The 14870-nt window shown below is 42.1% G+C and overlaps 1 protein-coding gene across 8 annotated transcripts in view; it reads right to left on the bottom strand.

Moving 5' to 3' along the window:
* Window positions 1-14870, bottom strand: part of ANO3 (anoctamin 3) — a 380410-nt gene that overhangs the window by 353303 nt on the left and 12237 nt on the right. Inside the window, exon 1 of one of the 8 annotated variants that reach the window (XM_075927763.1) lies at window positions 7501-12344. The exons of the other annotated variants lie outside the window; for them this stretch is intronic. The gene's annotated coding sequence lies outside the window, so the exon portion shown is untranslated. Of the gene's footprint in view, window positions 1-7500; window positions 12345-14870 lie in introns of those variants that run through there. 8 annotated transcript variants of the gene reach the window in all.

The following is a 14870-nucleotide window of genomic DNA, read 5'->3' as shown; positions in this document are numbered from 1 at the left end:
CACATTGCAAATGATAAAAAGGATGGTAAAAGGATGTAAATTCTGGTTAAATGGCCTGAGCATGTCTCCCTCAAGCAACAGACTCTAAAGACACTTCTTTAAGTTAATGTTTCAGCCAGGGCCGGCTCTGGGTCTTTTGCCTTCCCAAGCAAAATATTTTTTGCCCCTCCCCCCTTTTTTTTGGTTGGCTTTTACACGTTTGCACTTTGCAACATTTTTTTGTTTTTGTTTTCATTTTTGTCCCAGCATTTTAGCCCTATAAATAGCAAATATAATTTTATTTATTTCTTTTCCATAAAAGCAAAGTAAACTCCCCCTCCCCTTTCACTCACTGCTGGGTCACAACAGCCTTTTCCCTGCCCTGTCCAGCCCCTCCCTATGGACAAGAACCCTCACTCCCGACCCACAGGGGGAGCAGGGTGCAGGGACAGCGCAGAGCTAGAGGGGCATGGGGAAAAGGGGGAGCAGGGTTCACTGTGGGGAATGGGAGGCGCAGAGCCAGGGGGGGCGCGGGGACCGGGAGAAGCAGGGGGACTGGGGTGCACAGAGCCAGAGGGATGCGGGGAACAGTGGGGGGGGTACAGGGGTGGCACAGAGAACGGGAGGCACAGAGCCAGAGGAACTCAGAGATTGGAGAGAGCAGAGTGTGAGGTGCAGGGGAGGCATAGGGAATGGGACATGGGGAACAGGAAGGGCAGAGGGATGGGGTCCAGGGGCAGTGCAGGGAATGGGGGGGCACAGACCCAGAGGGGCACAGGGAAAAGAGGCTGCAGGGCACAGAGGGGGCACAGAGCCAGAGGGGCACGGGGACCAGGGTGCAGGGGCAGTGCAGGGAACGGGCGGCACAGAGCCAGAGGGGGGCAGGGATCGGGGGGAGCAGAGTGAGGGGTGAAAGAGTGGTGCAGAGCCAGAGAGTCGCAGGGACCAGGGAGAGCAGGGAGACCGGAGTGCAGGGGATCAGGGTGTGGGTGCAGTGAGCCAGCCGTCCGGCAGGGAGCGGTCTCTTGCTGGCGAACGGGGCTGAGGCTGGGGCTGTGGCAGGACTGGAGCCGGCAGGGCAGGGTGGAGTCTGGCCATACCATACTCTGCAGCCAGCTCCCGGGGACACACAGCCAGAGCCAAGCTCCCGCGGCCCTTTAAAATAGATGGGGTGGGACGGGGGCGGGCATTGCCGGGGGCGGCTGCTTACCTGCAAATGCCACCCCTGGAAATGTGCTGCCCCACACATGGGCTTGATTTGCTGGTGCCTAGAGCCGCCCCTGGTTTCAACTCAAGTGACAGGCCTATTCTTTTGGTGTTGAAGGTTGTGTCCCTGGTGACAACCCGTGGTATTTGTTACAAACTTGCAACTTATCAAATGCAGGTCAGACATCAGTTTTATCCTCACCAGTGTGAATTAGTGAGGATATGAAATATGAGACCAAGGGAAAAAAAAATCTTTTCCAAGGTTATCAAACTGTGGGGTATTTTTTGAGAGCTGTTGTTAGGGAAACAAAAACAACAAGTAGGATCTTGGGAGCAAAGGATGGTATAATATAAGCTTTCTGATTATAAATCTACAGCAGAGATGCCCCCCCCTCCCCAATGTGCTCTCTTATCAGTCCTGCAGACAGAGTGACTGTGTTTCTTGTCAGGAAGAGAATTTAAACCAAATCTTAGCTACTTCAGCTACCTTTGGTAGGTAGAGAAATAAATACACTTTAGTCCATTACATTAGTTTCATTCCAGTAAATCTAGCATAAAGTTCTTCTGCAAAATGTCACAAAGCAATAACAGCTACTGAAATTAGCTGGATCTTAAAAGTAGGAATCATAGAACACTAGAACTCGAAGGGACCTCAAGAGGTCAGAGTCCAGTCCCCTGCCCTGATGGCACGACCAAGAACTGTCAAGATCATCCCTGACAGATGTCTGGCTAACCTGCTCTTAAATATCTCCAGTTGTGTAACATGTAATGATTAGCCAGTCTTCCTTGCATTAGTGTCTTGGAATATGTAAGTAAACATAGGAGATGTCAAGATTAATAAAACAAAATCTTGAAGTAGTGCTGTAGTAGCCGAGGAAAATACTTAGACTTACTCAATGTACCAATGCAGTGCTTCTACAAACAGTTTTCCAGCTGCCAAAAAGGTAGCAGCAATGTATTCCCCATTTAAGCAGCCTCAAAGAACTTGAAAGAAGACACCAAAAGGAATATATTTTTTTTTAAAAAATAAAGCAATCCAATCCATAGGATCAAATTCATCCCAGGCATAAGTGGATGCACTTTGCATAGATTTCAATGGGATTTGTGTAATGGAATCAACAGAATTGCCAAGTCCGTGAGGAAGGAGTGTATAGGTGTGTGTGTGAGAGGGAGTGTCCATGCTCCCAGAAGGGGGGAGGGCTCCTCAGGGTGAATGGGCAGGGCTGAGGACAGCCAACCTTCAGTGCCATCCAGAGCACTCTGGCAGTGATTTAAAGGGACCAGGGCTTCTGCTGAGATTTTGGTAGCAGCAGCAATCAGGAGCCTTGGGGCCTTTTGAATCACCAGGTCTTAAGCAATTGCTCCCTCTGTCCCAGCTCTCAGCAGGCCTGTATTTGTGCTTTTGTATATGCCTGCACTGAGTTTAGCTTTTTGTGTTGATTAGAAATGAGCCTGAATTAAATCTTCAAGTTTGAATACCCCCACAGCATTTGGGTTGTGAGAAGTTCAGATCCCGATGTTGTAGTGTGTTCCCATTGCTAATACATAGATGGGTATTTATTTAAAAACTATTGTTTCTCCTACACAGCTGAAGTGAACAACACAAGGAGGACAAAAACAAATGCTTGCCTGGCAAAATTCCTCCATCACAAAGGATAATTCTTTTCAGTGTTCATCAGTGCTCCTGTTCCAATAAGATTCAGATGAACCTCTCACAAACCCACACAATTAGGACAAATAGCTATATAGGTTCTGTGCTCACCAGAAATAGATCAGGATCTGGAAAAGATCATGCTTCCCCCCCCCCCCCCCAAAAAAAAATAACTTAGTCCCTATTCAACTTTCTTTTAAATTCATGTCCGGCATTCATTTTCAAACTATTAATGCAATTCATCAAGACTTCAGAAGAATAGGAATCTGTGTAATAAAACACACATTCCACCTCTTTAATGTTTCTGAATGCTTTCTTGGCAACAAATGTGTTCTGATCTTCTTGCGGAGGTGACAGAGCTTTTAAAAGCAAAAACTACACACCAGCATATTCACATGCACACTTTTATGAAGAGTACCTTCAAAATAGGTGTACACATTCTGTGATGGTACTCTAATATAAGAAAACTGGGATGATATCCTGGAGCAACTGTAGTCAACAGCAAAACTCCTCTTGGTGTCAGTTGAAGCCAGGTTGTCACCCGGGAGCCTAACTGTCAAAATGAGCCTCTATTGCCCCCTTCCCCATTCAGTGAACTACACACATAATTTTGACAGGCAAAAGCCTGCATGAAGTGTAGCTGAAAAATGTTGTCTGTAAAAACAAATATTTTATGGGAAGATTTTGAAGGCATTCCAGCAGCCTTTTTGTCAAATAAATTTTGGTATCAGAAAAAATGAAGAAAAAGGAGGCTTTTGTATCTCCACTTAGATTATTATATTACTAATTCCTTTTTGGATTCACTATTTTAGAATATTAGCCCTGACCATGGGCAGTTGGTGCAGCTGGAGTTTGGGGAGGCAGCCCCACCTACAGCCCCGCCCCCTCTGCTGAGGCCCTGCCCCCATTACAAGGTGAGGAGGAGATGGGGCAGTACACTGACCACGCATGCCCCCCACTACAGGGAGAGGAAGCACGTGTGAGCCCCAGCCTCTCCAGTGCTCTGGGGAGGGAGGAGGCCATGCAGCCCGAACCTCCCCAATCTCCAGAACACCGGGGAGGAAGGAAACCTCATTGCCCAAGCCAACCCAAATCTCTCCAGCTCTCCGAGCATGGGGTGGGTGGGGTACCCCCAGCTTCCTCTGACTGGATAAGTGGGGAAGGAAGGTACTGGGGGCAGCATCCCTCTGCCCCCAGAATGCCTACAGCAGGTGTTCTGGGGGCAGAGTCATGCCTGGCAGTTTGGGAAGGCAAAGCCTTCCCCCGCCTAGTATACTGGACACCCATGGCCCTGCGTACACAACAGGGCACCAATACCTCCCGAAAATTCACCTGAAGAGCAGCTACCGAGTGCCATACAGAATGAGCACACAGCAGGTTCAAGGCCTGAGCATGTGTGAGTGAGTGTGATCAGTGTGGGCAGAATGCTAACACTCCACAGCACTGATGACTCCTTTGTGGTACTGATGTAATTATAACACTACCATTCTAATGTCCAGATAAGCAACCCACTGCCCTATCCTTCAGCTTTTCCAGCCAAACCATGCAGTATGTTCTCCATTGCTCCTCCCTTTGTATAATCAGCTAAATCCATACAAACAGAGTTCAAACACTGCCATAGTGACCTGACAGTATTTTATCCCCACTTTGCTCTGGGGTAAATGACTGCATGAAATGCAATGCAATGCAATGAACCTGAACCTTTTTTCCCCTTGAATGTAGGCTTTACACAATATCCTTCACATTTTGATGGTTAAGTGCTGATTGTTTAATCAATCTCCAACTAACCAAGTTTGAGAATTTTACTTAACACAAAACTTATCGCTCGCTAAGTACATAAAACAGTCCTTGAATAATAAAGCTGTAAAAATACCTAATCATAGCGATCATGTTAATAATGCTCTTTGAATGCTGTACATGACTTTATAGTCAATTCAATCTCATTGATTTTTGCAGGGCTGGGGTATGGTTGTTCACCCATTCTAGAGTGCTCTTTTGAACTTGACAGACACACACACCTCCCTCTATATTCATTTGGGTTTCATGGAGAGAACTAGAATAAGCTTGTAGAAATTTACACTTCTGCCTCTCTAGAATGCAAAGTAACCTTTAAGGTCTACAACAAGATTCACCCATGTAACCTTCCTCTAACTACAACTATGGGTTAACACTTTACAACTCTTATTTATACACAGTAGTGTCTTAATTTGCATGTAACATAATCGAATACTTACAGAGTAAGGTTGCCCTCAGTATGAATATGGGTTGCAGACTCTGACTAAATTTCATGCCTCTCCAAATATTTATGACTAGAGTATTTTATAACAGTTTGAAGCCCAGCTGTGAGTGGCTCTGCAAAAAGATTTGTGCTATTCTCTCCCAGAGATAAAGAGCAAGCACAAGCATACAATCAAAATGATCTTCCTTTTCCTTCAAGAGAGAACATAAACATATCTGAGAGAGAACACACAGAGTCTCCTATGTACTGTAGTAGGCAGCACTGAACTGTGCCTCTCAAAATGGCTTCCTGCAGCTTCACACAGCAGGCCCCTATAGGGGGAAAAAAATCACTAGCATCCTTGCTTTGTGGAAAGTCACTGTATTGAATTCAGTGGGCCCTGGATAAGACCATGAGTCAGATATAAGCCACATACAAGCTCTTCAGGTGAATAGATTCCATTTTGTTAATAAATATTAGAAGTTCAGATGCTTATGTGAAGTATGTCAGAAACACTTGGGTCTGCAAAAATCTGACTGGTAAGCTTATAAGAAAAGGCTTTTTTAAATTAAACATTTTGCATATTTTCATTTCAGTTTTTTGCCAGTGTCTGAAATTGCAAATGAGAACAAAAGCTATTTGAACACCTCAGAGCATGCAGAGAAGGTTCAGATAGAATTTGATTTTTAAATCTAGGTGTATATGCTCAGTAAACTAGAGATCATATTTCCCCTACACAATGGTTCATTAATCCCTGCATTTCACACAGGTGTTTCATATTTTTGCTAACATTTGAATCAGGAAACCCATTGCAAACATCCTACAATACTGAGAGTAATTTGACTGTCGTTGCTTGCTTGTTTGCATATAAAAAAAGCATACCTGCTGGTGGTGGTCTGATTTACTGACTGTTATGAAATTACTTAATTTTAGCTTTGCAACTGACAATGCTAACATTTGGCTTTGGTAACAATAAGGACTAAAAAATGGATTTTGGTATGAATGAAGACTACATGGATCAGTTTCTTACAGTTAAAATTCTTGCTTCTTTAATCTTTCTATTATATCTTACTTATATGCCCATATTTAAATATTAACTTAATTCCAATCATTGCTTCTGCAATGTAAAATTGATCAACTAAGTCAATATAAGAGGTATTTTTAATTGCCATTTATTATTTCATCAATGAAGAGTCACGGGAGAAACTTGTTAAGATGTAATATATTTGGTACCCAGAATGTCTGGCACAGTTCTGCATCTATTACCATTAGAATCTGCTAAATTTAGAAAGGAAAGAGAATTAATGCTATCTAACAAAAAAACAACTTACTTGAGGCTGTGTTATTTGCATTAAGTGACATTCCACTGAACACTGACAGTGAATTGCCATTTGCATCCCATTTTCATATCCGGTTCCATTACTCCTGTGAGTCTAATCATGTGAGGTGCCGAGTAATGCCAGGAGGCTCCCTCAGTGCTTGGCAGGACCAGGGCCTATTATATTTCACGTTGCCTTAGATACCAGCATCCTTATCACCAGATGGGGAAAATTTATCTGTGATTACATTAAATGAAATACCCAATACTAGTTGGAAAAAAGACTGCAAACCTCTTCTCACCAGTCTGTGCAGTTTTTAATCTGTAGAAGTGTAAAATATCATTGTCTGTCAATTGTCCAGTATTACAAGATCTGATGATGAAAGGGAGATTTTCTAATGAATGCTGCTATCCAGTGGCATAAAAACAACTAGGCACTCTGCAGTGTTGTAAGAAATTTATTACTTTGAGGAAAACTGATTCCAGAAAGCCACTGTTAGTACCAATCTTTCTGTAAAGGCTAGCTAAAAGAAAGGTTGGCTATTCTTTTGCCTGTAACACATTTATACTTGTTTTCTTTAGCCATAGCAAAGCCCATTTAGATGCTGCAGAGCTCTCTGGTCCAGTGGAACCATTAGAATCTTATGACACTGTCCTACAAAAATAATTTTGTAGGAAGTCTAGAAGAAGTCAGCATCCTGCATTTAAATATAGAGTGACTTCATCTCCCTAGCACTCAAACTTGTATGGTATGATTGATTGCCACATAGATACGAATAGGATTTTCATCTCTATTAGTATGTGTCATTTGCCATTACAAACTTAAAGTCTTCATTGTACATACAAACTATTGCTAAAACATGTGTAGACATACCCTGAGAGAGTCTACACACAATAAAATAGGAACACATGGCATAGAAATAGCACTATCAATATGTAGTGTCCCAATTCTACTCAGAATGGAGTAAACACACATACGGGATATAGTCGCAACTTGCCCCTTTTTTGAGTGTTTGGATTTCACTGAGAGGTCAAATTGCTACCTAGAACAGACTTCAGCCTAAGTATTGCCATAAAGCTTGGTTTTCTCAGGGTTACTTGTTCTTCTCCCAGTCTGCTCTAACTTACCGCTCTTACTGACGTGGTCCCGTCTTCAATGCTCTTCAACTCCCAGTCAATTTATTTCTATGAAGTTGTCTGAACAGCCCGCAAAATCAACAAGCATGACTTAGCAAAAAACAGTCACTGATCCATGAGAGGAACTTGACTCTTCACATTGCTTAAGAGCCTTGGGTATGGGACTGAGTCAAAGGCTCTCTCAGGGTACCTCTACGCAGTAGGGCTAAAGTCAAAATAAGCTACGCAACTTCAGCTAAGTCCATTGCATAGTTTAAGTTGAAATAGCTTAATTCAGCTTTTGGCAGGGTTTGCACAGCAGGAAGTCGAATGGAGAACACTCTTCCTTCGACTTCCCTTGGTCTTCATGAAATGAGGATTACCGTGAGTCACTAAAAGTCCTCCAGCTTGACATCATTTCAAAATGAAGGCTTGTAGCATAGACGCACACTATGTTATTTTGGAATAATGTCAGTTATTTTGAAATAATGCTGCTGTGTAGATGTACACTCAAACTCCAAGTACACTGTTTACAACTGGATCACCCTTGTCAAAACATTTGCTGAGACCTTCACAGATTTTTAATAGATTGGTGAGGCATAACTATTTCTTTGCAAAAGCTGTGTTGATCCTTTCCCAACATGTCATGTTCATGTGTGTGTGATAATTCTGTTCTTTACTATAGTTTCACCAGCCTGAAATTGCCAATATGCCTCATAATCTCTTAAAATAAATCAGCATCACATTAGCTATACACATCACTTCGTAATTCTGCAATTTCATATTTGAGTTCCTTTAGATCTTCTGGTCATAGTGACTAACTAATATCTTTATCATTTCCTTCCAAGAACTTCCGTTTCACCTATTCAATCTCGGAGAGTTTCTCAGATCTGTCACCTAAAAACAAGTGGCTCATGTGTGGGAATTGCCCTCACAACCTCTGCAGTGAAAATCAATACAAAAAATTAATTTAACTTCTCTCCATATCACATCTCTATCAATAAACACAAACTCTCATGCTGTATAATATAGCTCTGAAAGTAATATTTTTGGGGTGATTGGTGTAGGCCACCAAAATTAATTATAGTAGTATGTTAGCTGGATCTGTGAGTATTCCCCTGCCACTTAGCTCTTGATCCCATGTTCCACAGCCTTCAGGCTTTCAGTTTGTCTATCAGTACATTTCACCTCTACAAAACATACACTAGTTTCTGAAATACCATAATTGACAGCTTTTCCATCACTCTATTCCATATATTTTTTCATGAAAGGCCTGACATATTCAGATGCATGTCATTAAATGCATAAACAAGATATAAAATACAATAAACTCTGTTTATGTAGCAGTGGCATTGATTAATATAGTCATGAAGGTTTCTCATTTTTCAGTCATTTCCTTAAGTGTTTCGCTATATTTTATATCACTGGTTTGTGAATTTTAAAGTAACATTTACAATCAGCTACATATCTACAGTCATCACAGTTAATCGTGCATAATCCCTCTGGAATGTCAACACTGTTTGAAGTTTGTTTTTATAAATGTTCTAAATGGAATGATCAGGTTGAAGGTATAGTAGTGCCCATAAACAATCTCACTATGCTTCCAAGAGCTTTTACTGTCACAAGCAAAGACCACTTAGGAATTAGGTTTTTCTTTACATGCTTTCTTCCATATTTCCTTTTGAATGCTAGTTTTCAATTTTCTTTTTAAATTAAAATCGACCGGCCTCATCACCAAACACCAAACACTTACATTCACGTTGCAATATATTTATGATAAACATAGCTGTGCAGAGAATGCCCAAATATCATTGAACTCCTTGCTTATTTGTGTTTTAGAAATTTGGGGCAAGACCCTCAGCTGTTGTAGAGCTCCATCAACATTAACGGCCATACATCGATTTATACAAGCTGAAAATCTGCCTATTCAAGTGCCTACATCTGGTCAGGAAATCAAGAGTTTATAAACAGTTAAACAAATATCTTGGATGGGTGTGTTGCCAACTATACAGAGTGATATAACTCAGGAGACATTGGCTCTACTTCCGGCTTTACCACTAGCTTGCTGGGAGACCTTGGACAAGTCACTTCTTGTGCCTGTTTTCCATCTGTGAAATGGTGATAATACAACCACTTGTATAAAGTGCTATGGAATTTTTGGATGAAAAGCAATAACATAAGAGTGAGGTATTAACATTACATGTTTAACACTCAGTCAAGGAAGATAATCAAACATTGTAATACATTCTGGGTAAATATACTTAGCAAATGTTCCTATGTGTACAATTTAGAAATACACGCAAAAGAGAGAGGAGGCTCTAGAAGCAGGAAGGAGTTCTTTCAAGATATAATTGTCACTCTGAGGGTGAATCTACACAGCAGGGCTTAACTCAGAATAAGCTACACAAATTGAACTACGTCAACTGCGTAGCTTATTTCGCAATTGGGAGCGTTTACACAGCACTTATTTCAAAAGAGAGAACTCTTCCTCTGACTTGCCTTACTCCTGGTACAATGAAAGTTACAGGAGTAAGAAGCCCTCCAGCTTGACAGTATTTCAACATTATTTTGAAATAACTGCGTGGTGTGTAGACACGGTCTAAGTTATTTTGAAATAATATTGCTGTAGAGACGTACCCGGAGAATGCCTACCCTGGGCAACTCACTCGGGGCTTAATATTTAGATGTTCTTAGTGCACCCAACTCCATCTGAAGTCAATGAGACCGGTAAGCACTAATCACCGTAATCCATAGGTGACAAGTAGGAGCACATACCTGCAAACGGAGGCGGTAGGAGGGACAAGCGGCCAGTCTGCACACGGCAGGGAAACTAGTGTGGAGGGATCTGGTGCCCACAGAAGGGTCTCCCTCCCCCCATTCCCTCACTCATCAACAGTGGCAGGGCAAGCAGAACAATAGCTCCAGCATTCTGCACTCCTCTGGCAGTGTCACTTGTAGTTGAGGGAGACCGCCATGCACCCACCAATGGAAAGTGGAGTGAAGTGGCTGGGGAAGCAAAGTGAGCTGGGGCAGCCTTGCTTGCCCCATTGTTAATGATGAGTGTATGTGGGGGAGGTTGGCTCAGCCCTTCCATGAGCTGGGGTGGGAGTTATATGGACAATGGCTCCCCTGATTCCTCCTTCACCAGACACTCTGCCTTAATCTCTCTTTGATTCCACATGCAAAGAAAGGCAAGACTTGTCTTACTTATGGAATTTTTGGAAGAATTTGTTAATGTTTCTCCCATCACTGCCCACACTGAGCAATGCAGAAGGCTTATGATTCTGGGATGCATTACCAGGAGTGTTGTGAGAAGGACACGAGAAGTCATTCTTCCACTCTACTCTGTGCTGACTACTCAGTTGGAGTAGTGTGTCCAGTTCTGGGCACCACATTTCAAGAAAGATGTGGAGAAATTGAGAAGGTCCAGAGAAGAGCAACAAAAATTAGTAACGTTCTACAAACATTGTGAGGGGCCTATGAAGGAAGACTGAAAGAACTGGGCTTGTTTAGTTTGGAAAGGCGAAGACTGAGAGGGGACATGATAGCAGTTTTCTGGTATCTTAAAAGGTGTTACAAGGAGAAGGGAGAAAAATTGTTCTTGTTGGCCTCTGATGATAGAACAAGAAGCAATGGGCTTTAATTTCACCAAGGTAGGTTTGGTTGGACATTAGGAAAAACTTCCTAACTGTCAAGGTGGTTAAACACTAGAATAAATTGCCTAGGGATGTTATGGAATCTCCATTACTGGAGATATTTAAGAGCAGGTTAGAATGACATCCATCAGGGATGGTCTACAACATGGTGCTTGGTCCTGCCATGTGGGTAGGGGAAAGGACTTGATGACTTCTCTAGTTTCCTATGATTTGCAAAAATTCAATTCTGAATGGTCCCATTTATTCCTCACTCAGTGCTTGCGCAATAGTTTCCTTAAACCCTGGAAAACAAAACAGATTCGACAAGAATCATGCATGAAGCACTGTTGTTGACCTGTTGATTCACCACAGGAAGGAAGTGGAAGAAGGTGCATGTGTTCACTTGCTCTTTTCATAAAAAGCCTGAGTTTTGAAGCCAGGGATGTATTAAAATCTATTATTTTATTTGCAGCAAAAAATGTATGGTGCACCATTATTGGAGTGGCCCAAACAATGGCTCGTGAGTTACATACATTCTTTTATACCTAGTGTGGCCTGTGGAGACGTACCCGGAGAATGCCTACCCTGGGCAACTCACTCGGGGCTTAATATTTAGATGTTCTTAGTGCACCCAACTCCACCTGAAGTCAATGAGACCGGTAAGCACTAATCACTGTAATCCATAGGTGACAAGTAGGAGCACATACCTGCAAACGCTTCCCTCCCACTAACAGACTAGAGGTGGGAGCCTGGGGCTTCTGCCCTGAAGTGTGGGTGATGGGCCTAAGGACTTCTGCATGAGATAACTGGTGCCAGCTGAGGGGCTGCCTAATTTAAAATATTTGCTCCCCCAACAGCCTCCTGAGACATGCATCCACCTTACCGAAAGAATGTTCTCTGTAGCTCACAGGTATTAGCTTCTGATGATTGTTGTATGTGGCTTGGAGTGTCAGTAAGTTTGGCTACCCCTTCACCATAACTTTGCATGGTGCTTTACAGAGATTAAAGAGTGGACACAGTCTTTTCCCTTGAAGAAAACAATCTACAGAACATAAAGATAGAAATGGAAGTTAGAGGAAACTGAAGTCAATGGAGTGGTACCATGTACACCATATGGTCCAAAGTAGATTATACTGTAGAGACGGGGGAAAAAAACCTGGATTTTCTAATTTTTTGGAAATTGTAATTTTCTAAACAAATTAAATTCTGAAATAAAATTAAATAAAATGCACTCCCCCTCCCCCCCCCCCCCCCCCCCCCCCGATTTCTTATGAAACAAAGTTGTAAGTAAAATGGTCAGAACATTTTTGGTCCTGTCTCAGCACAGGGAGATGGACTGGATAACTTCCAAAATCTCTCTTCCAATCCCAATTTTTGTGTTAGTGTATGAAAAAAGCTAAGGTTATAACTGGAACATTTTTATACCAAAACAATCAATTTACTTTCAAAAAGTCATTTTAAAATGAAAACAAGTCTAATTGTTCCATTAAAAATAGGACATGAAATATTTGCTCCCCCCAAATTAAATAGCATCTAAACTGATTTGTTTATAGAAATGTAGCAATTTTGATGTAAAATTGTCCCCGCAAAGTGAGTTTCAGTAATAGACAGAATAGGAGCAATATCTATGATCACAGGGAAGCTTTGTGGCAGGAGAAAGAGATGCTCCATTTTCATCACATTTAGTTTGAGGGACTGGTAGCATTTTGTTGAGTGCACATTGGAGACGTGGTCCCCTGTAGAGATCCCCATCCTTTCTCTGAAGCAGAATTCTTATTGGATCACTGCTTGGGACCTAAGCTGAGCTACTAAGGTCTCTTTCTGACTTTCTAGTCACCACAGCCTACATGTACCTCAAGCACCTGGGGCACATGGTGGCTTGCACATACATAGTGCTGTTTGTCAGGCTCCACGTGCGGCCACTCCATTCTTGATTGGTGTCAGTGTATGGTTCACTGTCAGGGACAGGATACTGGACTAGGCGGATCACTGTTCTGACTCAGCATACCACTTCCTATCACTCTAGACAGAGAGAAATACAAGCCTCTTCAGGAAGAGATAAGAGCCAGAATGGCCAAGTACAGAGTTGTCAGCAAAGAAGTGATGAGACACCAGGAAAGCAGATGAGGTCACCCAAGAGAATAATACAGATGGAGATTAAGATCAAACCCCGGGGAACACCAGCAGAAAGGCAAAACCAGGTTTCCTCAAAAAAGTGGTGCAGCAGGAGTGAGTGATCAATAGAATGAGATTTGTTATGATGGCCAACATCAGTAGTTTGGAGCGCTGAAGAGCAGGAAAAGCTGTTCAATCCTGTTAAAGATACATCCCTGGCTTCAAAACTGAGGCTATTTATGAAAAGAGAAGTGAACACATGCACCCTCTTCCACTTCCTTCCTGTGGTGAATCAACAGGTCAACAATCTGAAGTCCCAGTGAAATGTATGTATGCTTGTAGCTTGAACTTTGTGTTCTTTCAGAAATGAAGGAGAAAAAAAAAAACCACACAACCAAAATACATTTGTTACTTCCATCAGGATAAATTAGTCAGAAGGACAAGGACAAGTCACTCCCAGGAAAAATGAGATGTCAGAATGTATAAATACTCTAGTCTAATTCATTCAATCTACTTGAGATGGGCCTTAAATGATGGAGATTAGCATGCCTACTTTAGGCTCTTATGTATTTGTGCTCTCTCTCTTTCACACATACACCCTTAAAACAACTCCAATGTCTTTTTTTCCCACAAAACCAAAACTATTATATCAACTGTTACTAAAAATAGATTTGTTATTGTTTCTTCATTTCTAAAATAGGACTAAGTTTAATTAATATAAAGGAGTAGAGACAACCAGCGCCTCATACCAGGCATACCACAGAGCAACACAAAACCGCCAACACAACTGCTGAAACAAAGCTAGGTTTCTGTTACACTCATTCTTTTCTTTTATACACAAACTGCTTTCAGTGCCCATTCATTTTTAAAGCAGAACAGTTTAGAACAAGATGATTCAGCCATCATATTTGTGATTTAAAAAGCAATTATCAGCATGCACTAAAGTTACCAAGTCCAGTCCTGAAATCTTTTATTCAGTCAACATGTCTATTGGCTTAAATGGAGATTTTGACTGGGTCAAGTCTGAAGGTTTGGGCCCTTAATACACAGGCTTCTACATAAAAACCACCATATGTTACAACCTGCTTTCAGTTACAGAGGCTCTATATTGTTCAATTGAACCACACAGATCAACTGGTTACAGCTCAGAAAGAACACAGTTCTTTTGTAATATACCTCACCGAAGTATAATCAGGCAAACTTGAAACAAACAAGTATCAGGTATCTTGAGTTGTGAATTCAGAGATATAAATTTGTAATCCACTGCCACAGTCATCATTAGCGCTGATTAAAAGTTTTCCATCAATGTTTCCTCTTACAGTGGGGCAGCTTCCCCACTCTGGCCAGAAGGGGCTTAAAGCAGGCTGGAAGGAGCCGACACAGAGCCCTGGCCAATCAGGGAGAGGCTTTAAAGAAGCCAATTAGGGTATGTCTAGACTGCAGAGCTTTTCAAGCTTTTCCATGTCCAAGGAAAGTGTCCGCTTTTCCGAAAAAAGTGTTGGAAAAGCGGACGCTTTTCGTCAGCATCCTTGTAAACCTCATTTCATGAGGAAGAAGGGATGTTCCGAAAGCGGGTTTTTTTCCAACATTTGTCCTCGTGTAGATGGGCCAAATTTCAGAAAAGCCGCTTTT

This window comes from Pelodiscus sinensis, chromosome 4 (genome assembly GCF_049634645.1).
Source record: "Pelodiscus sinensis isolate JC-2024 chromosome 4, ASM4963464v1, whole genome shotgun sequence".
NCBI lineage: Eukaryota > Metazoa > Chordata > Testudines > Trionychidae > Pelodiscus > Pelodiscus sinensis.
This window is presented reverse-complemented; position numbering and strand designations above follow the sequence as displayed.